The sequence below is a fragment of the Astatotilapia calliptera genome, chromosome 2, assembly GCF_900246225.1.
Source record: "Astatotilapia calliptera chromosome 2, fAstCal1.2, whole genome shotgun sequence".
NCBI lineage: Eukaryota > Metazoa > Chordata > Actinopteri > Cichliformes > Cichlidae > Astatotilapia > Astatotilapia calliptera.
The window spans coordinates 15,588,188-15,611,482 of NC_039303.1; the positions used below are offsets into that span (position 1 = coordinate 15,588,188).

General features: G+C 38.3%; 1 long non-coding RNA gene across 1 annotated transcript; it reads right to left on the reverse strand.

Annotated features, from left to right (window-relative positions):
* Nucleotides 1–20,878: 20,878 nt before the first annotated feature.
* On the reverse strand, nt 20,879–22,840 carry LOC113028984 (uncharacterized). Its single transcript, XR_003273322.1, has 6 exons — nt 22,609–22,840; nt 22,098–22,137; nt 21,906–21,952; nt 21,549–21,593; nt 21,110–21,178; nt 20,879–20,903 (listed from the first exon to the last, which is right to left on the reverse strand). It is a non-coding gene; the product is annotated as an uncharacterized LOC113028984 (long non-coding RNA).
* Between the last annotated feature and the right edge of the window lie 455 nt (nt 22,841–23,295).

The following is a 23,295-nucleotide window of genomic DNA, read 5'->3' on the forward strand; positions in this document are numbered from 1 at the left end:
ATTTTGGCCAGATGTGTATTTGAGTTTGACACCCCTGGTATAAGCCCATCATGGAGCTAAGTATATGCACCATAGCCAGTAATGAAGAAACTGTTAATAAGCCTTAACTTTCTCTTAACTTTAAGTTTACCTCAGCCATTAAAGACCTAAACTTTGTTCAGAGTATAAACCAAAATTAAGTTTCAAACTACATATATGTATGTACATGTATATGTATGTATGCACATAGATTCCACCATTCAATTTATAAGGCAGCAGGGAAAGGACAGTTCTCTAGGGAATAATGCAGAGATGCAACTTTGTGGAGTAACAGAAGTATAAGTGAAATAAGTTATGTTGGCAGGCATGTTTGCTTTTCTAGAAGTCATTACTCCTCACAAAAAAATTCTTTGTCATTCTTTTCCTGCCCTCAGTTTGCCAATTTATGGTGTTCTATAGCTGCTGTTATTTAGCTTCCTGTTTAAATATTCAATTATCATTAACCTCCATTTTCTGTGAGCCAAGAAAGAGGTCAACTCCTCTCTCACAGTTTTTCCAGTTATAAAATAACAATGAAAACATCCAGCAGGTCAGAGTAGTACATACTGTGCTTCAACATAATATTACTGTATTGTATGTGTAGGAGGACCCCAAACTGGCACCTGTTAAGAGACACGCTTAAGAAGCAGATTTTAAACTCAAGGCTGTCAGTCACGCAGAAGAAGATGGGAATAGAGCAGCTGCGAAGATGAAGAAGTTGGTGGACTTATGGAAGAGGAATGAACTGAAAAAGTGAGTTTATTGTTCTGTATTTTATGTGTTGCAACTGAATAATGTTGGATTATTGTGAATGAATTGAATAAAGTTGAACTTATCTGGCTGTTTTGTTAATGTGCCTTATAATCTAAAATATGGTAAGTATTATGTTACTAACTAGAAGCAATTTTACTGGCTTGATCTCCAGAACAGTCCAAAAAGCTCTTAAAAGGGGATTCTTTGGCTCACATCACTTGCCAAACTATCATTATCTGCATTTCATTTGGTGACAGATTTGAATATGTGTTTCTCTTCATCTGAAGGAGCAACTGTTATTCAGATTTAGCTGTGCTTATTAGCTCCACCGAATCATGAACCTCTCTGTGAATATTGTTATTAAATTCTCAGCAATGGTTCATTTTGAAGATCTTCTGGAGGTAGTTCTTTACCAGGAGCGATGTGTTTTGGGTTGTTTTAATTCAAAGTGATCCAGACCCATTTTTGCTGCTGACAGCTCGTGGTTTTCTTTCAAAATATTCATATATCTTTCTTTCATCGTGATTCTATCAACCTTGACAATATTCCCCATATTGTCCCCTCTCTCTCATAAAATATGATCCCTTTTCCAGAGGTTAAATCACGATACTGTCAATAAATTAATATAATTTTTAGGAACTTTGTTAGGAAATTTTCTATTAGCATTGTTTTGTTTTCACTAGCTTTGATCAAAAAATATATTTTGCTGTAGGTTATGTGAGGATATGGCTTATCATCAGTGTTGGGAAGGTTACTTTTAAAATGTATTCCACTACAGATTACAGAATACATCCCCCTGAATGTATTTTGTAACGTATTCCGTTACGTTACTCAATGAGCGTAACGTATTCTGAATACTTTGGATTACTTAATATATTATCATGCTATTAACAACTACATGACTGTGATTTATTACTATTACTGAAGGTCCGCGGCTACAAACTGTAGTAAAGGGAATTCTGGCTAATACATCGGGTTCCATGTTGGGCTCATAGGCGGAAAATAGCTTTACTTTGTTGTCTGGGTCAAGTTTGCTAGCGGAAGACAGAGAGAGGCGTTGAAAGGCTGCTCAAACTGAACTTATTGTTTCGGAGGAAAACACAAACACGGTGTACAGTCGAGTCTTAACAGCGTACTTACAACTGGGCTCATCAGGCACTCTCCTATGGAACGCCAGGACTGCCATAATGAATTAATTAAATACACCATTAAATAATTAATTAAATGTGGCAATCATTAATTAAAATTGGAATTAATTAATTAAATAAATAGTTATGACACATGTAATTAATTAATTATTGACACAATTAATTAATTATTTATGTATTTCACATTTTAATTAATTATTGACACATTTCATTAATTATTTAATGATATATTTATTCATTTCATTTTGGCAGTCCTGGCGCCTGGCTCGCATCTTGAATTAATTTTATCTGTCAGCCTCACCCATCAAACTCAGGGGGCGGGGTTAACGTTGCCCATGCAGCTTCTCTAACATTTGATTGGTTGCCGTGCAAAGTAAGTCAAAACAGGTCGATCCTAGATAATCGATTGCTTGTGTAGACTTGGGGCAGCCAGGTATCCCAGAATGCATTTCAAATCACAGACAGCAATGGTGGTGGTGTAGTTTTAAAATACCCTGTTTTTCTGTCACCAACTACACTTTTAACAGTGTTTTAGCCGCGAATGTCGCGCCGTAATCTTCACATGTCTGGTCAGGTTGTCAACATAGAACATGTTTGCAAAAGTGCTCAGATGTTTTCAGAGATTTCACTAGCTCTGCTAACAGTCAGCATGCAGAGTGCACCGAGGGGGTTACGTTAACCGGTTTGTTTACATATTCCACTCTCCGTGTTCCACATGGTGCATTCGCAGATTCTCATTTTCACCGAATGATCGTCTCTTTCCACCTGGTCTTGTGTCTCTGTGCTTCTGTAACATAAAGAACGAGCTGACATTTTTCTCACGAAACCAGCGATCAGCTCAACAGACCCTCAGTTTATCTGCATGCATCCTCCTCCTCATCTGTCAGCTGTTTAACACCAGCTGCTAATTCAAGAAACACGCCTACATTACCTGGTGATAGTCACAGTTTAACTGGGCAGCCGGTGCTCGATATAACACAATGTCAGCGCATTTTTCTGCAAAAGATAAGGAAATATAGTATTTTTCCCGAACGCAGAGCTGCTGGAGCTTGTTTCCTTGCAGAGCACTTTATAGGCGAAGCAGCTTCATCAGCGACTGATGTCCAATCACCCGCACACAGCTTTGAATCCTCGCCTGAGTTTTAGCTCTCAGTGGTTAAACGCTGGACTTAATACACTCAGGTTTTGTCTGTCGGGTCACGTTTACTTCGCTGTTTTATTTACAACTGAGCAAATTGATTTGGCTGAGGTTAAAGTTACGTTTCATAACTGCATAGTTTTACAGACGTTTAATGGTTCACTGGCACATGTGTTAGACTGAACTATTCGCTTTTCTTTATCTGGTGTGTTTTGGATTTAACAGTGAATTTTGAGATTAAACTGACTTTTAAAATGTTTTATACAAAGAGGAAAGAGAAGGCACATTTCCACCGAGAGAAGCAGAGTTTGCAACAGCATGTTCATCATGAAGACTGCAACCTGGACAGAAATATTATATCATCTGTTTTTTAATAGTTATTCAACTGTATTCTAAGCACCAGCTATCTGTTAGAATTTTTAGAGTTTACTTAACTAGAAATAAATGGGGTTAACATATAACTTGTGTGATTTTTTTCTCTCTCTCTTTTCTTTCTTTCTTTTTTTTTTTTTTTTGCTTTTTCGGTCATGTTATGTTTAACTGTCAAAGGTTTGTTACAAACTATGAAACACATCGTGCAGACTTCTGGATGTTAGAAGAAAACTAATACTGCTTATGAATGAGACTAAAGGCAGGAAGGTGTCCTTTAAAAGTAAATGTTAGTAGGACCTCCCTATTTATATCATAGTTTATGATATAGCACGTGTATTTCAGTAATAGCCTACTGATTTCATTGTAGTGGTGAACAGTCACACAGCTCACATGGGCGTTATCTGTGATACTCCTTAACTATAATTTATCCAAGTTAACTTCAGTTAACCATTCAGATGGTTCTTTTGCAATGAAAAACATAAACACTCATGCTGCCGGTAGGTTTCCTCAGTGCCAGCTGTTAACATTATAGCTGCTTATGCAGTAACCATGGTAACCATGGACTCTGAGCGGCTGGATCGACGGAGGTCAGACAACAATTTTACATGTATGATCTTAAAACAGGACACAGCCACTATACGTGCTGGCCTCATATCAAATGTGAATGCAGACTGAGTCTATGTTTGACGTTTGCTCTATCTTCCTTTTCAAACATTTAAACAGCAGCAAGTCTGCAGCTGAGGGAACACAAACTCAAATTGTTGGAACAGGTTTGCTCGTTTCTTGCGTGTATTCATTTGGTAATTTATTAAATGTATAACTGTTATTCTAATCTGCTGCTGAATCTCTTACACTGATGAAAATGCAGATAACACAGATCACGAACACCTGTTCAACCAATCACTTTCATTCCACTTTGATCTGCGACAAACTGACGGTTCATCTCTGTTACAGTGTTGCGTTAGACTGCTATATTTTTTGGTCTTTATGCTGTAGATTTTCACGTCTCTGGAATAGTTGGCAATATTAAGGATGCTTTTCTGTAAAATTATATTGATATGACCCGTGACATATTCGTAGATGACAGTTAGATAGTCAGCTGGGAAACTCTGCATTAACTCAGAGAGCTGAAGATATCGTGGATATGCTGATCTTGCTCCGTGGTGTACAGGGCCGTTTACCCTCATGAATAATATTCACATAAAAATATTAGCCGAACATCATGAAGTCTGTATGTGTTTCATAGTGTCGAACAACTTTTGTACAGTTAAAGCCAGCAGTTACTACATGACGGAAACACCAACGATATCTCTTTTATGCGTTTATACACAGGTCACGCTGATTAATGAACAAAAACCCAAAGATCAGCTGTTAATCGAATTTATTTGCTCTCTCTCCTCCTTAAACATGTTTTTAATGTTAGTTATAATTCAGAATTGGCGACTGAAACACGTAGGACACATATGAGCATCAGGAAATAAAACCCCGATAAATATAACCTCAGTAAAAGAAGTCAGTGTCAGCGGGGGTTATTACAGCTGTGTACCGGGGCCTGCGCTTTGTCGGTGGTAATAACAGCTCGATTGCTTGCGAGGCGAGCGGGTCTATCCCACGCTTTGCCGTGAGACTGGGCAAACATCTCCGAAATCATCGAAGCACTTTTGTAAAGAGGCTGTATCTTGACAAACCGACCAGACATATGAAGGTCAAACCACTACATTCTCGGCTAAAAAAGATTAAAACTGTATTTGGTGACACACAAACAGGGTTTATCAGTGTTCAGTTCTGTTAGTTTCCACATGCCGGTTGTTGTGTGCTAAAAACAATGGCCACCAGGCCAAAGCAATGGTTTTGACTCAGCATTAACCCCGCCCCCTGTGTTTGATGGGTGAGGTTGACTGATAAAATTAATTCAAGATGAGAGCCAGGCGCCAGGACTGCCAAAATGAAATAAATAAATATATCATTAAATAATTAATTAAATGTGTCAATAATTAATTAATTACATGTGTCATAACTATTTATTTAATTAATTAATTCCAATTTTAATTAATTATTGCCACATTTAATTAATTATTTAATGATGTATTTAATTAATTCATTATGGCAGTCCTGGCGTTCCATACTCTTCTTGGCTGAAGTGGTTATTATTAAATTTACATGCTTCTAGCTCCCATTTCTGCTCGATGGCTACTCGTACTTTTCCACTCTCCTTTTTCTCCCTCCTCGCGCTCACAGACACAGAACGGGTCCATTCTCCCTGTGGCACGGACTACACTGCCCATGAGGCTACATTCTTTAGGGCTATGCCTGTAGCATTCTGCCTATTAGCTTAGCACAACAACAACAAAAAGGCGCTCTCTCACCCAGGAAACACAGTTGCAGAGGGAGCGCGTTACCAGAGGTGTGGACTCGAGTCACATGACTTGGACTCGAGTCATTAATTTTATGACTTTAGACTTGACTTGAAAAAATGTTCTAAGACTTGTGACTTGACTTGGACTTTTACACCAATGACTTGGGACTTGAATTGGACTTGAACCGGTTTACTTGAAAAGACTTGATATTTTACCCCAAATATAAAATTTAACATGCATATTATATAGAGATTGAAAATGTGACGTCATTCACGGGTAGAACCGCAAAGGATTCTGGGAACTTGTGGCAAGCGGTACTAGCGCACGCAGGCTTTCAATTGAAATCAGTCACACAGCGATAAAAAGAAACACAAAAATGTCAAGAAGCTGTTGTGTTATTAACTGCAATAGCTGGTCGCATGACAGCCACGGGAAGCCGACGGGTAAAGAGATCGGTTGTTATCGGATTACGTCGTTGAAGAGAAATTGTTCGAGCCATGTTTCCGAAGTAACAAAGAGGCGACTGGATTGCAGCCATTCAAAGACCAATTATAACGTCCCAGAACACTCCAGCTCACAGGTTAGTCTGCTCCAAGCATTTCCATGAAAGTGGCCACTTTCATGAGTTAACCCTTTAAGACATACCGTAGAACCAAGTCCGCCAGAGCTTATAGTATATTTTTACATGCTGTGGAGCCATTTTTTGGAGCATTTCAAGTTGCTATACATCAATGCAACCATTATAGCCCAAATTTGAATAATATGTCTGCATTAAGTGCATAGTAATTACATAAATTGCAAAAAAGTGCAATAAACTACAAAAAAATGTAAAATCGTTTTTGATTTTTTAACATATATTTCTAGTTAGAGAAATTTTAGGGGCTTATCCCTCAAAACTGTAAATACAAAAAAGTTGCACAAACTAGTTTCCCACCAAAGGAAATTTATTTTAAGTGTCTTCATAGTTTTATTTTGGAGATACACCAATTTTCATATACTGTAGGAAAAACGAAAAAATATATTATAGTGCAAATTTGCAAAATAACAGCATGTGCATCAAAATAAAATATTTCCAGCAGTGCAATATGAGTCCTCAGCATCCCAGAAACGACACAGAAAGTCATAAAGTCAAACATAACTTTTAAAAACACAAGTATAGGCTCATAAGGCCACGATGGTAAAAAACTACATTTCCGCAAAATGACGTCACTTCCGGTTTCGGGCAGGTCATGCCGGACATGTGATAGTTCACACTGATGGATGTAGGAAGTGTTACAAACAGCTGATCGGATCGGCAAAGCGTGTTTCTGGAATATTATGTTTTTGTTGCTGCAAGTGCTTTTTATGCAGTTTTTGCAAAGCTATATGTGGAAGGAAACTGTGACCCAGGACAAGCTGATGGCATCAGATGTAAGTACAACTCCTCCGGTTTCATATGCAAAAAAAATTATTGCGCTAGCTTATGTGGTTGCAGTGCTACCGGGATTTAAAAATAGTTACGCAAAATGGAGCGCGTCCGCTCCGACCGGCTTTAAAGGGTTAAGTCATATAAGTTTTTACTATTTCTTTTCCATATGGGTAATAACTGGTTGTGCAACCCTTGGCAGCAAGAAGTGCAATCAAGGTTTTGGCAGCAAGTCTTTCACACCATTGTACACTCAGAAAAATAAAGGTGCCAACTGGAACCAAAAGTGGTTCTTTAGACTGATGCCATAGAAGAACCTTTTTTGGTGCCACAAAGAACCATCAAGAAATGGTTCTTTGGGGCACATTTAATGGTTTTTCACAGAACCTTTTTAAAAAAACATTCTTTAAAGAACCATTTCAAATCTTTCTAAATAAAGTGTAACATAAATTGAATTTGAGTAGGGTAAAATAAATACGAGCACAGCATAGAAATATACTAATGGTTTATTGCCGTTTCGTAATATACCAAAAGACAAAAAGACATTTTAACCGTCAGCACAACATCACTACTAATACATGTACCATATTAGTCATTTAAACAGTAATAATTAAACACTTTTACTATACTATAAATGAACAAATATATATAAATACTAGAGCAGGGTGATATGACCAAAAATATTTATCACAATATACATTTGAAAATTTGCGATAACGATATAACTGACGTTATAATTGACACTAGACAACGCCACAACTTTATTAGTGCAAAAAACAAAACAAAAAAAGACATCAATGTATTTTCACTTAAACAAGCAGCTGTTTTTTATGTGCATATAAAGTTATATAAAAATTTAACAGTGCAAATGCCAATTCCTTGCTGACAGTTTAACCAAAAGGCATTTCCAATGGAAATTGGCCGACATAACCTCAACACAACCATGTATATTATCCACAAAACTTAATAAGAGGTTATACACACACGATACAGTAATATTATGTTGAAGCACAGTACGTATCACTCTGCGAGGCTCCTGCCTACAATAGCAGTAATGCTCCGACAATCCATCAAGCGGTGTGGGTTCGTAGCTTAGCAAAGTTGTACTAAAACATTTGATAGATTTTCGAGCGCCGTGTACGACATAAAATCATTTCCAGGTCAGTAAACACACCCAGAATTCATACATAAGGCACATGGGACTATAAGGGGCACTGTCAATTTTCAGAAAAATCAAAGGATTGATTTTAAGTGTGCCGTATTTTCCAAAAAACATGGTAATAACAACGGCCCGCTAGCACGCTCTACCAAAAATAACCATCCACACCACTGAAGTTGCAGCATTTTTACAAACCACTTCTGGTTCATCCGTTTCATTCAACGATCCGCTTTTGCCCTTCTCATTCTCCGTCGCCGCCGCCATACTTTTTCCGCCATGTGCGTATGAAAACAAAGGCACTGCGCATGCGCGTTTCATTTCATTTTCCTATTGTCCCCAACATTATACCGGTATTACAGCCCTAATAAATACTATATCTATAGATAACACAACAATTAATACATGTATTGTTGAATCAATAAGACACGATGATCCATTTGGCAAAATAAATCCATTGGGTGTCCTTGTTGGTCTTCAGACAACAATTCTGACGGCTAAAGAACCAAATGGGACAGGCAAAAAAAAAAAAAAGAAGAATTAATAAGACATTAGAAAGTGATAAGAACACATTAGAAATAGCAATAGCTTCATAACAGACCAATAAATCAAAACATTTTCATCAGCAGATGTTTGCATGTTCAGTAAAAATATTTCAACAACAAGTTTTTGATTAAAATCATCAATGAACTTCAGCCTCACGTTATGTAAGGTAAGTTTAATGTTGGACTCATTGTCTTTTGTTAGACCAGTTTACGATAATGTCTGTATGTATCATATCAAATACAGGGAGTGCAGAATTATTAGGCAAGTTGTATTTTTGAGGAATAATTTTATTATTGAACAACAACCATGTTCTCAATGAACCCAAAAAACTCATTAATATCAAAGCTGAATGTTTTTGGAAGTAGTTTTTAGTTTGTTTTTAGTTTTAGCTATTTTAGGGGGATATCTGTGTGTGCAGGTGACTATTACTGTGCATAATTATTAGGCAACTTAACAAAAAACAAATATATACCCATTTCAATTATTTATTTTTACCAGTGAAACCAATATAACATCTCCACATTCACAAATATACATTTCTGACATTCAAAAACAGAACAAAAACAAATCTGCGACCAATATAGCCACCTTTCTTTGCAAGGACACTCAAAAGCCTGCCATCCATGGATTCTGTCAGTGTTTTGATCTGTTCACCATCAACATTGCGTGCAGCAGCAACCACAGCCTCCCAGACACTGTTCAGAGAGGTGTACTGTTTTCCCTCCTTGTAAATCTCACATTTGATGATGGACCACAGGTTCTCAATGGGGTTCAGATCAGGTGAACAAGGTGGCCATGTCATTAGTTTTTCTTCTTTTATACCCTTTCTTACCAGCCACGCTGTGGAGTACTTGGACGTGTGTGATGGAGCACTGTCCTGCATGAAAATCATGTTTTTCTTGAAGGATGCAGACTTCTTCCTGTACCACTGCTTGAAGAAGGTGTCTTCCAGAAACTGGCAGTAGGACTGGGAGTTGAGCTTGACTCCATCCTCAACCCGAAAAGGCCCCACAAGCTCATCTTTGATGCTACCAGCCCAAACCAGTACTCCACCTCCACCTTGCTGGCGTCTGAGTCAGACTGGAGCTCTCTGCCCTTTACCAATCCAGCCATGGGCCCATCCATCTGGCCCATCAAGACTCACTCTCATTACATCAGTCCATAAAACCTTGGAAAAATCAGTCTTGAGATATTCCTTGGCCCAGTCTTGACATTTCAGCTTGTGTGTCTTGTTCAGTGGTGGTCGTCTTTCAGCCTTTCTTACCTTGGCCATGTCTCCAGTGATGTTGCAGCTCTGAAATATGGCCAAACTGGTGGCAAGTGGCATCTTGGCAGCTGCATGCTTGACTTTTCTCAGTTCATGGGCAGTTATTTTTGCGCCTTGGTTTTTCCACACGCTTCTTGCGACCCTGTTGACTATTTTGAATGAAATGCTTGATTGTTTGATGATTACGCTTCAGAAGCTTTGCAATTTTGAGACTGCTGCATCCCTCTGCAAGCTATCTCACAATTTTTGACTTTTCTGAGCCTGTCAAGTCCTTCTTTTGACCCATTTTGCCAAAGGAAAGGACGTTGCCTAATAATTATGCACACCTGATATAGGGTGTTGATGTCATTAGACCACACCCCTTCTCATTACAGAGATGCACATCACCTAATATGCTTAATTGGTAGTAGGCTTTCGAGCCTATACAGCTTGGAGTAAGACAACATGCATGAAGAGGATGATGTGGGCAAAATACTCATTTGCCTAATAATTCTGCACTCCCTGTATATGTCATAACAAAACAACCCCACACCTGCAGTTGTTTCAGTTTTTCACAGGTGTTTCCTGTCAGCTGGTCAGCCTCACTCAGGTGGACATCCATATCAGCCAACCAAATGACAAGCTCCTCCCTTTGTGCTTCAAATCCCTCCCACTCTGAGACAAGAAACTGAGAGAGAGAAACAAAATGGTCAATTGACTATGTGCACATTAGCATATCCTACTTCCGGTGCTGAAACTCCTGTGGGGAGCTTTGTTTCCATTGTCCTTTTCGTACCTGGTTTACGGTCCAAAACAAGTCAAGCAAATGAATGAATCAAGCGGCGATTTACATTTCTATAGATGTCTTGAGCATTTACCCAATATATCTGTAAGTGATGTTCATCGACTTGTCGATATTTTTTCCCTATGCCTCAGGGCAAAAGAGAAAATGGATTCAAATGTTATATTTCTCAGCTGTCCCTCGTTTATCGCAGGTATTATGTTCTAAAAATAACCAGTGATAGGTGAAATCAAGTAGCCAATTTTATTTTTTGACAGTGCAAAACGTTTCGTGGACATCGTGGACATACAGTACTGCACTTCAGAGTCACACTGCTAGCGATCGATGCAGTGATTCTGTACTGTACAGGAGAGACGTCACAGAGGAGATCGTCTGCAGCAATCAGGACGCAGGACACAATGTGACGTAAAAAAAATAAGCATGCAAACTTGCATTAAAAAATCTGCGAAACAGCGAGGTGAAAGGTGAACCGCGTTATTAGCGAGGGACCGCTGTAATTTTGAAGGTAAGTCACAACATACCCTTCGTACATACTAATGTATAGAAACTCTTACCAGCAATCATTCATTTTTTGTGTGGCTTTTTTCACGGTTTGTTAACATGTTGTGTAGGTGTGTACTTGACTAGCTGATCTCGACATAATGGGGGAAACATCTAGTTTGACTATTCTTCACCTGTAGTTTGAATGCTGAACATTTTCCTGTTTAAATCATAAGACCAGTCACTATACAGAGATGTGCTTCTGAATGTGGACGATGTGTCTTCTGCATGCAGTAATGCAGTTCTGCTTGTGTTGAGTGATGTAAACAACTGATCGATCTAAACTCTTTAAACGTCAAAATTGATCATTCGATTTTTTTATGACACAACAGTGGTGAGTGTTCCCACCTTCTCCTCTTTGTAATTTAACGCAATCTTTCCGTTTTCGAGTTTTGGACATGATTTTGGAGTATATCTTTGCAGTAGCAATTGACCGCAAAATGAAGCTACGGGAAATGTACAACCCCACATCCGGTCTCAAACCAGGAAGTTATCATTTTCTCGTGCACAGGGTCAATTATAAAGAAGAGAGAAAAGTGAAACCCCCCTCAGAAGGTCTGACTCGCATACCTGCAGTTGATCTGTGATGGACTCCTGTTTGGCGTTCACGTCATCCCAGTGGCGGCCGCACTCCCTCACTGTTGCCAGCAGCCGAGTCTGCAGGGTGCCCTGGAAGAGCAGAGTTAATGTTTGACTCCTCCTGGTCAGGTGCTCCAGATGGATGAGCCGAGGTCTCCCCTCTCGACGCCGCCTCTGAACACACAAACACAAATTGCATGTGAAGCAGGAGGTGCAGATTTTTTTTGCTATTCTTTTCTAAATCCAGCCTTGATCACGTGGAGGTATTTGGAAAACTTTTTTGGCCAACTGTTCCCATATGGAAAAGATATATATAAATCTTATAAAGTTTGTATCTGTCTTGTGTGAAACTTGTATGAAAAGCATACAAGAGTGAAAACACATATAAGATCCCTTGAAAAATTATATAATGAAACTTGTATGTTTTGGATACTTACTAAAACAATATATGAAAGTAATGAGAAAGTGGCCACTTTCATGAGTAAATCATGTAATCCTTATATGATTTACTCATGAAAGTGGCCACTTTCATGAGTAAATCATATATGTTTTTACTATTTCTATTCCATATGGGTTGTCTTGCAGAAAGTCAAATCAAATGTATGCGATACACAATTAATTCACAAGAACACATTATAAAAAACAAGTCCTGCTCTTGCCTGATTTCAACTGAATTCTGCATCAAAACAGGGTGACAGAATTAAAATGAGTGTTTGCAGCAAATGTGAGCACAAAGCCTCCCTTTGTACAAGCCTGCTATTAAAGTTCTCCTCTATGCAGACGACTTTCCTGTTTTCAAGGCACAACTCGGATCTGCTGTACAAATCTTATAGATACACACTAAATGAAACAGTAGTGTGCACAACTCCAGATTCTGATCCTTCATCCTAATATGGTCCCAAAATGCTCACACAAAAAAAAAAACATGGCAATAGCAATAAAGCAAATGTTGAGGCTTCTAAATACAAAGTCCATAAACCAATGGCTGACATGGGTTTTATCATAAGGGTATACGTAAATATAAAACATATGTTCTTAAGACTAAAAGTATAATACAGATTTTAGTCTAAGAGATTTGATGTTCATTTACCTGCAGATGCACTATATGTGCCTGCTCTGTGGTTTTCCACAACGTTTTACACGTCACTATTTAATACAGGAAGTAGGTGAACAAGTCATCTTTCTTAGTGAGAGGACAATATTAATGAAACCAACCTTAATGACATCATAGAGATCCCTAAAGATGCTCCTGCTGTTTTTCTTTCTCCTCATCCTAAGCTTCCTTGTTCTTGTCCTTGACTTCCATCCAATTGTAATTCAATCTAAGTGTGTTTCTCCCTACCCTCTTCCTCATTTTGTTGGAGCTGTGAAAAGAATTTGTGTGAATCTGAATTAATTTGTGCAAACAAGAAAAATCTACAGCTTTTCAGTTAGAGGTGGTCTTGTGATTTAAGCCGGGTAGATTTATGTGTTGATGCTACCTGCTTCAGCTCTGGCTGCTGAGTGATATTTACACCCTGGCTGGATTACAAACTTTAACCACTTGCTTGAGTACCACTTTGGCTCAGCGTTGATACCTCTTGTTAGTATAATGACCTCTTCTTGGCTTTATGTATGATGTTGGATAAATGTCCGGAGCACAACTTGTAAACTATTCCGAAAAGAAGTTATACAGGAGCAGTCCAAGACACAGCTTCTCATGTGTCACATTGCTATTCATTCAAAACACTTATGCATAGCTGTATTTTATACAGCTCTTCCAGAATTCACAGTACAGGCTGATGTGAGTATTTAATGTACGGGTCAGCTCTACTGAATTTCTGAGTTTCTAGAGCAGACACAGAGCTCACATCACAACAGGCTTCAGGCGCCATTTTAGTGATTTTAACAATATCGTCACGGCCTTGGTCCATTTGATCATTTGATCGACCTTTGTTGTTATTATTTATTTTATTTTATTTTCAGTTGTTACAGACGGGACAGACATGACTGAGGGATAGGAAAGGGAGAAAGAAAGATAAAGGAAAAGAAAAACAGAAGGGAAGAGGGACAGTGAGAGAGGGCACTTAAAAAGAGAGAGAAGAGAAAAAAAATCTCCTGGATCGCCTGTTGAGAGAAAAAGAAGAGAAAACAAGCAAAAAAAATACAGAGCAACATACTAAACACAACACCATCACGTTAATCTAAGTGTAAACAGCAGTAAATACTAAATATTGAATGTTGTTGTGTAGTGTTGAAATCTCCCAATTCTTTTGATCTTTGGGCTGAAGGAAGGACAATACTCGGTGTATAAATGCTCAATCAACAATCATTTATTTCCATACAATTCAACACAAAGAGCATTTAGAACCATCATGATGGGGAGACATGCATGAAGAGGGTCACAGCAGTCTCGAAATGGTGACGTGTTACTCAGCTTCTTATAGCCGCTAGTGGCCCCCACCTAGTCGTAAAAGCCCAAACATTCACATTCTTTCTCCCTTACGGCGCCTAAGTTATGACCTCGGCTCATTGCTCCTCTGCTCTAGACACAAAGTCTCCTTCTGTTTATGATTCAGCAATAAAACATGTCAAGAACACAGTATGAGACATTCACAGCAGATCAAGGATACAGAGTGATGTACACTTATCTAATAAACTAATAAGTGAATATGTTCTTTTAACTCAAAAGTATAATGAGAACTAAACTACATACAGATCACACACTCTATATTAAAGGGTATAATATGATCTACAGCAGTATTCTAATTCAACTACTTTGATTACATATATAAGGTAACATATAATAACAGAATAATCTCACAGTAGCAAGCAGGACCGACAGCGCACAATGTGCTTGGAAATAGCAGCCAATAAAGGTGTAGTTTCAGCAGTTTAAGCAAGTATTTCTAACTTTTATTTGAATATTCATTTTTCTACCATCTCCTCTTAAAAGGTAATTGCCAGGTAACCCGCCCTCCCCCTTTGCACACACATGCACACAAACAAAACACACAGTATAATTTACAACCTCATTATAGTGAATAAATATTTATGCCATTTTACACCATCAAATTTAGATAGCTAAGGATCAAGAACCTTTTGTTCTTTAAAGAACCATTTGCAATACCTAAAGAACCATCTACAAAATAAAAAGGTTCTTTGATGTATGATGGTTCATATGACATCTGAAGATTTAAGAACCATAACTTTTCTGAGAGTAGAGGAATTCTGGCCTACTTTATGTTGGAGAATTGTTTTAATTCAGCCACACTGGTGAGTTTTCAAGCATGAACAGCCTATTTATGGCCAGACTTTGACCAGGCCACTCCAAAACCTTAATTTTTTTTAATTTTTTTTTTTTTTTGGGGGGGGGGGGGGGGGGGGTTGTAGCCATTCAGGGATGGGTTTGCCAGTGTGTTTCAGATTGTTGTCCTCCTGCATAGGTGCAGCAGTCTGGTTTGCTTATGGCTAGAAATTGTCTTTCAGGAGTTTCTAGTAGTGAGCATTTACTTTTTCATCAAGGACCAGGTAGGTTGATGATCAGGAAATTGTGGCAATATTTTTTTCACATCAGTACAAACTGAATGATGTTGCTACAGGTATATTTACATGAGATCGGTCAGACAGTCAGTACCTACTGTATCTGACATTGCTTTATTATCTGCAAAAAAACATAACACAGGTAAACATTGTTCTTAATGGCATTCACACACAACAGTAATGGATCAAGCTGAATCCTGCAATCTTGGCTGCTTAACAGTGAGAGGTCTTCCCTGTATTCCATGTGGGATGGCGGCTGTCTCAGGCAGGCCAGAAGCCAGCACAACACTACCAGTAATTGAAAGCTGTTCCAATCCAAAGTCAGCCAACCAAAGTCTGCTTTGTGTCTCCCCTGTGAGTCTGATTGTGGGTGTTTTTGATGCTCTACAGCAAGCCTCCTCCCGTTTGAGAGCTCTGTGACTTTCCATTGCATCTATGTGTCCCCATCTTTCCATGACGTATAACTAGTTTGTTTTGTTGTGCACTTCAGTGAGTTTTCTTGTTCTTTCATATTTGCTGCAACTCGCTCCACCCGTGTGTTTTAGCAGCTGACTCTTTACTGTAGAGCTGCATGCTAATTTGGTCTGAACAGCTCCAGAACAGTTCGTCTGTTTGCTGGTGCTGGGGAAAATACCTTTAATAAGCAAATGGCATCGCATCTCTGTCAATAACTGTCCTTTTCTAAATGCCTAGTTTGACTAAAAAAAAGTTTGCACTTATCAGTGAGAACAACATGAAATAAACAAAACATTCTTACTTGGCAGAATACATGACTCATGCAAAGGTGATAAGCTAGAAGAGAGTCTCAAACTTGTAAATGACATGAAAATGTTGTTTATATATATTTTTTTATCTGCCTTCCAAACCAAATACATTTTCAATTAAAGATCACTGCATTAAAAACACAGCACAATATTTCGTGTTTCACAAGTGATTGTTTGCAAGTTCAATTCATTTCATGCTTCTCATGAAAACACCACAAAATGTCAGTGTTTGGGAGGAAGAGAAGAGCAGCCATATGGACACATGGAGCGGTCCAGACCTACTGGATCCTATTGGCGAATAAAAGAAAGCTAACATAAGTTAACTTAATTACACAGTCAGAAAGAAACCCTCATAATCACAGAATCACACTTAGGGACATTGCGAAGAAAAAAACCCCTCCCTTTAACAGGAAGAAACCTGACTCCTAGAAGAGCAGCTATGGCCCAATTGTTTGGGGGGTGAGGGGAAAGTCACACCAGAACAAACATTTTAGGCTTAACTTAAAAGCACAGAGAACGTCTCCCTTCCAAACCCAAGCAAGAAGCTGGTTCAAAGATAGAGGAGCCTGGTAGCCGAAGGCTCTAATGCCATTCTACTTTTAAATACTCTATCAACCACAAGTAAGCCAACAGTCTGAGAGCAAAATGCTCTGTTAGATATTATGCCGTCTTTAAGATGTAGCCTGATTATTCAAGAATTTGTGTTTGAATTTCACTGTGAGCCAAAGAAGAGAAGCTAATATGGGATAAATACAGTCTCTCTTTGTCTGTGAAGGTTCTCAGTCATCCAGGTAATCGTAGTCAAAGGAGCTTGCAAAGAAAAGCGTCTGGACTTCTTTAAGTTACTTGAAGACGTTTCACCTCTCATCTGAGAAGCTTCTTCAGTTCTAAGGTCAAATGGTGGGGAGTCCCAGATTTAAACCTAGTGGGAGTAACCCCCTACAGAGGGACAAAAGGACCCCCTGATGATCCTCTAATCGCCTGAGCCAAGGTGTGAAACTGAATGTGGGTCCCAATCAGCCAGAGTTTCGGGTGAGCTCATTGTGAAACCTGGCCCCACCTTATCATGTGAATTCCTGAGGTCAGATAGCTGGCGGATCTGCCATCTATAATCCAGTTGTGAGTTCCCTCCCCAGACGCCTTAACGCCCACTCACATCCTGGGCCATCTGACCTCAGGAAATCACATGATTGGGTGGGGCCAGGTTTCACAATGAGCTCACCCGAAACTCTGGCTGATTGGGACCCACATTCAGTTTCACACCTTGGCTCAGGCGATTAGAGGATCATCAGGGGATCCTTTTGTCCCTCTGTGGGGGGACACTCCCACTAGGTTTAAATCTGGGACTCTCCACCATTTGACCTTAGAACTGAAGAAGCTTCTCGGATGAGAGGTGAAGTGTCTTCAAGCAACTTAAAGAAGTCCAGACGCTTTTCTTTGCAAGCTCCTTTGACAGTCTCTCTTTGTATTCTCAGTTATACTTTCACTGCAGTGTTGTGGATGAAACAGAGGCATTTTAAGAAGCTTTTAGAATCATCTGAAAATAATGAATTATTATATCTAGTCCATCCTAGAGGTGATACATGTATAAAGTTGCCTTTCAGCAACACTCTGGAAGAAAATATTTCTAATTTTAGCGATGTTGTGCAAATGAATGAAGGAAGCCCTACATATTTATTTAGTAGGCCAAAGGAAGATTTTCTAAATGAGTGCAGTGCCGTTTCTTTATCAGATTGGGTATTATCTGCATTAAGGGCTTGCGTTTGTGAGTTATAACAGGGAGTCAAGCATCTTTGATTTGTTGCCTTATTTTGCAGAGAAGCTATCCGATTATTAAGTCAGAATCAGAATACTTTATTCATCCCGAGGGAAATTAGGGTTACAGCAGGCAGCACGCTAATGGCGCATGCGCACTTAGAAAGGAACCTTCTGACCAACTTTACACAAACATCACATTGGGCAGACATGTCAGAAAGGTAGGCTGATAGGAAAAAACAACGAAAATACACTACATGAGGTAAGAGGAGAAAAAAAAAACTCCACTCAGACTGAGCTCCTAGTGGGAGAACAGTTTGATAACAGAAAAAACACCTCAGCACAAAAGCACACCATAGAAACACAAGACAAGCAACAGGGGCGGGTAAAGGGTAAGAGAGAGCCGGTGTAGACAGCGCATCCGGTCCTGCAGCATCTGTGCTGGTCCAGTTGACTGCTATCTTCCCCGGTAGGGCACAAGCATCGAAGGCGTTGGAAAGGGAGGGGGGATGAGTGAGTGCTTATCAGTGTAAGTGTGTGTGTGTGCGTGTCCATAGTTTAGCTAAGTGATGACGTGACGAATCCTACTTCCGGGCCTAAAGTAGTCTGCATTTAATATGGCTTTTGTGTTGTTAACATGTTTAATGCTTTGTATTTTCTTCTATTTAATCTCAAAAAGCTCCTAAAAAAAGTCAGTGATCACCGTTGACCTCCCTCGGCTTTTATTACCGCTAATCATTTATTTAAGCTCAGTTTTTAAAACCTTTCGATGTAACTACAGCACAGCCCATGCAGCAGCATATGAATGACTAACCTAGCGGTCACGTTGCACATCATTATATACCAGCTAGCCAAACTTCAGTAACCCTACAAATGTCACTGCTGTTTAGTTTTCTTTCTTCATTTATGTTGGAAGTGATAAGAAAGCTGTTTTAATTTGTTTCCAAACCGCCGCAGTCAGGACATGCTATATTGTATTTAGATGGAAGCTAGCGAGCTAACTTCCTGCTAACTTCTAACTCCATTAAATGTCATAAATTCCGTTTTCATGGATGCCTGGATGTTAAACTCAGTTGTTACACCTGGTAGAGCAGAATGCTGATAATTTTATTAAAGATGAAAGACTTAAGACAGTGTTTTAACTCTCAGTAATGCCACAGTGATCATTTGATATATGGACCTGCAGCAGAGTTTAGGCCCAGACACGGCTAGTGACGTCAGACTGAACGATCGGATAGCGTCGAGCCGCTGTTTATGTAAACCAATCAGCTATAACATTATGACCACTTGCCTAATATTATGTTGACCCCCTTTTTGTTGCTAAAGCAACCGTGTGTTCCCCTGGTGAGCAATGCACACACCCAGCCATTCATGTGACATTTAAGAATGTGCGATTTAGACAGATTCCACTCTTGCATTGCTCTGTGATTCAGTTTTGATGCTCCGTGTCCATTTTTGACGCTTTCAGCTGTAGAAAAGGATCTACTGGGGCACCCTGACTGCAGCTATGTAGCCCCCTACACAGTAAATCATGATGTGCTATTTATTCTGACACTTTTCCACCAAAACTAGCATGGACTTTTTCTGTAGCAGGTCTTTTGGATCAGACAACATGGGTCAGACTTTGTTTCCCGTGTGCATCAGTGAGCCTTGGCCACTCGTCCCATACGGTAAAAAAATATATTTTAAAATACATTTTGAAATATATTTCAAAATATACAAAAAATGGCCAAAAAATATATGTGCTAAAATACATTTTAAATATATAAATATATATTTAAAATGTATTTTAGCACATATATTTTTTGGCCATTTTTTGTATATTTTGAAATATATTAATAAAATATATTTCAAAATACAATTTAAATTTATTTAAAATCATTCAAAAAAATATAAATTTAACCCTTCATCTATTTCTAAGAAAACACATTCACATGTAACATCTGAAAGAAATCTTTATTTGATGTTTAAAACATACATATAGCATATCAATCAAGCAAGGAATATTCATTTTATAAGTTTATTCTCATTACATACTTAAACATTCTAAAAGAAACACACACACATATACATATATGTGTATATATATATATATATATATATATATATATATATATATATATATATATATATATATATATATATATATACACATACACACACACACATATGTGTGTGTATGTGTATATGTGTGTGTGATTGTATGAACATAAGTCAGCATACTTAAAATGTAATTTCTTTTCCTTTTCCAGCAGTCTCAGTTCCCCCAGCTTTCACGGCAATCCTCAAAGCCCTTCTGGACACGCTGGGAAACCCCTTCCTTACCGCCACTGTAACAAACAAAAGTCACAGTTCTATTACTTTTATCAGAGTTAAAATACAAATGTGATTTATGTTAGCTGGCTTCATTTAGCAAACAGATATTTCTGTTTATATAGATACAGATATTAATACAGATATATTTTACGCATAATTTTACCTCTTTTTTTTTTCCTAGATGGGAAGTCTATCCAGTTCACATTACAGCAATGCTAACACCCCTTTTGGTCGTCTCTCCTTACCCTCCAGCATTCATAAATCTGTTGACCTTCTTTGTCTGAGACCAACCACTACAATGCATCATCACCTATTTGTATTGGTAACTTACTTTACAACCTATTTTAATGGTTGCAAAGTAAGTTACTTGTGCTGTATGCAATTTTAGATACACAGAAAGTCTTCACTTACTATATATGGCTGTCATAGTGTCCTTATCAAGGGCAGTTCTTCACTCTGCACCGATGTCCGTTTTGCTCTGTCCTCCTATAAAAAGCATGAACATTTGAGTGTTTGACTAGTTTTAGATTTCCAAAAATTTGATATTTGTACAACTAAACATTTGAACTACAATATATGCTATTGAGCGATACTTTTATGGGTAATTTTTGATAAAGAAACTGGTGACAGAGTTGTAGGCTTTTTAAAGTACTATTAGCTAACCATTTGAACTGACTTTCAAAGCTGATTACCTTTTAAATTGCTGTGGATCAAAACCTCCAGTGGGAAGGCGGCCATTAGAAGAACACGCACCATTGAACCTGAAAATAACAAAAACAAACAAAAAACAGAACAATATATAAGAGTCCGGTAGGGTAATAAATCTCTTCTGAAGCAATATAGTTCATTTTGGGTGAAAAACAAAACATTCCTCTAAAATATATATACTGACATCAGCAATCAACATCATGATTGTAATTATTTCCTTTTTAGTACATCTACTGCTGTTTGCATGTGTCAAGCACTACGACTGTATCTATGCATATGCAATGTCTAAGCAGTAGTATTGGTCTGAATGACAACAAACCTAACTAGTGTTTTGGAAAATCTGTTAGAAAACAGTTATTTCAATAATTATGATTAGCATGTGACACAGACACCGCATAAAAAACTACAACAACAAATACTTACTTTAGGAGGATGGGGGAGGGCAGCATGAGGTTGAGACTTTGACATCTGTAAAAAACAAATTCATGTATTACAAACAAGTCACTTAAAAATACATTAATGTGGCAGACTGTTCCCTGTTCAGATGCAGTGTATAAGTACAATCAGGGCTGTCACAACAATGGGGTGGGGCCAAGTGGCTGCAACCCTAGGTACAATGTGCAGGTATATATAATTACATATAATATATGTGAATAAAGCAAGAATCTGTTTAGGTTAGTCACTGTGCTGACTGATGCTTGCTAGGTTTATATGATTGCAAACTGCACAAAAACAACAACAGCAACAACATTAATGACAATGACAAACAAAATTACTTACATTTATGTAAATCTCACATTAGGAAGATCTGCATTCGATTTCATGGGCTGAAATAAATAGGCAGAAACATTACTGCTAAAAAAATAAAAAACAAAAACTCTAAAAAGCCTAAAAATGACTTAAAAAGCAAGGAAATGTGGAACATTGTAATTAGCGAACATTAATAAAGCATAACTGTTCTTTGTTTCTAACCTTGGTAAGTACTCTGTAGCCAGAAGGAGAGGTAGGATTTCTGTGAAAGCCAAATTAAATGTGAATAGGCTTTGATAGTTATTGAGAAGGCAGAATAATAAGAAAAGGCAAAAGTACGTCACAATATAATTAATTAAGTTACATATTTTGATTACCAAATTATGGAAGCGTGGAGCTGCCACCCAGGCAAAAGAAAAATAGAGCTGTATCACGTTATGACGTGAAATGTTTATTGTTCTAACATTATGCTTTTCATGTTTGTATAATATAATATCACGTTATTATAATATACATAATTGTCACGTTCGCACAATATTGTACGGACGTGATAATTATGTACATTTTTCGTACAATGTTGTTCAAACATGTTGTTCAAACATGATAGTATATTGTTAGAACGATAAACTTTTCACGTTATAACGTGATATACTTATATTTCTCTTTTGCCTGGGTGGCAGCTCTACGCTTCCGTTCCAAATACACGAGAATAAAGTTATATGGGAAAAGGCACCTGCTAGCTTGATGATGGAGGCTTCTTAGACTGGCCACCCGCCTTGGCTTCTTGTCGCCACTCCATGAAATAAAGGTCCGTTTCCTCCATGCCGGCTAATTATTCATCCTCATTAAAATCTCGTATATGTTCAGTTGGCAGAATTGAGAATTTTACATCTTCCAACCACTTAATTAACGCGAACATAATCGGCTTGTTTCTTCCCGTCTCCTGTATCCGGCCGTTCCTCTCGCTGTCAAATTTCGCGCCTCAGAGACGTCGTTATTTTTCAAAAAAAAAAAAAAGAAGAAAGAAAGAAACAGCAACAACTACTAAAGAGAGTTTTTGCACATTCATTGCACATTTGTGGGAATGTTTAAATATTTAATTTTTATTAATTACTTTTCATTATATCTTTATTTTTTAAACCACCGTGGCAATGCGCATGCGCATACACTCCTGCACGCAAAGGGCTTTGGAGTTGACGTAATGTCGCAATGCATTGTGGGAGCGCAGCACCATCTTGGCAGGTCACGAATCAAAACAAGATTGCTACGAACCATTCTGAAACGTAGCTCAAAAGAAAATGACGGTATAGAGACAGATTCTGTCCAGATGCAAAGAGACGGTACTTGATTGTTGAAATGTGGACCCGTATGAAATATAGCCGTGGAGTAGAAACCCTGAAGACCAAACCGCTATTGACTT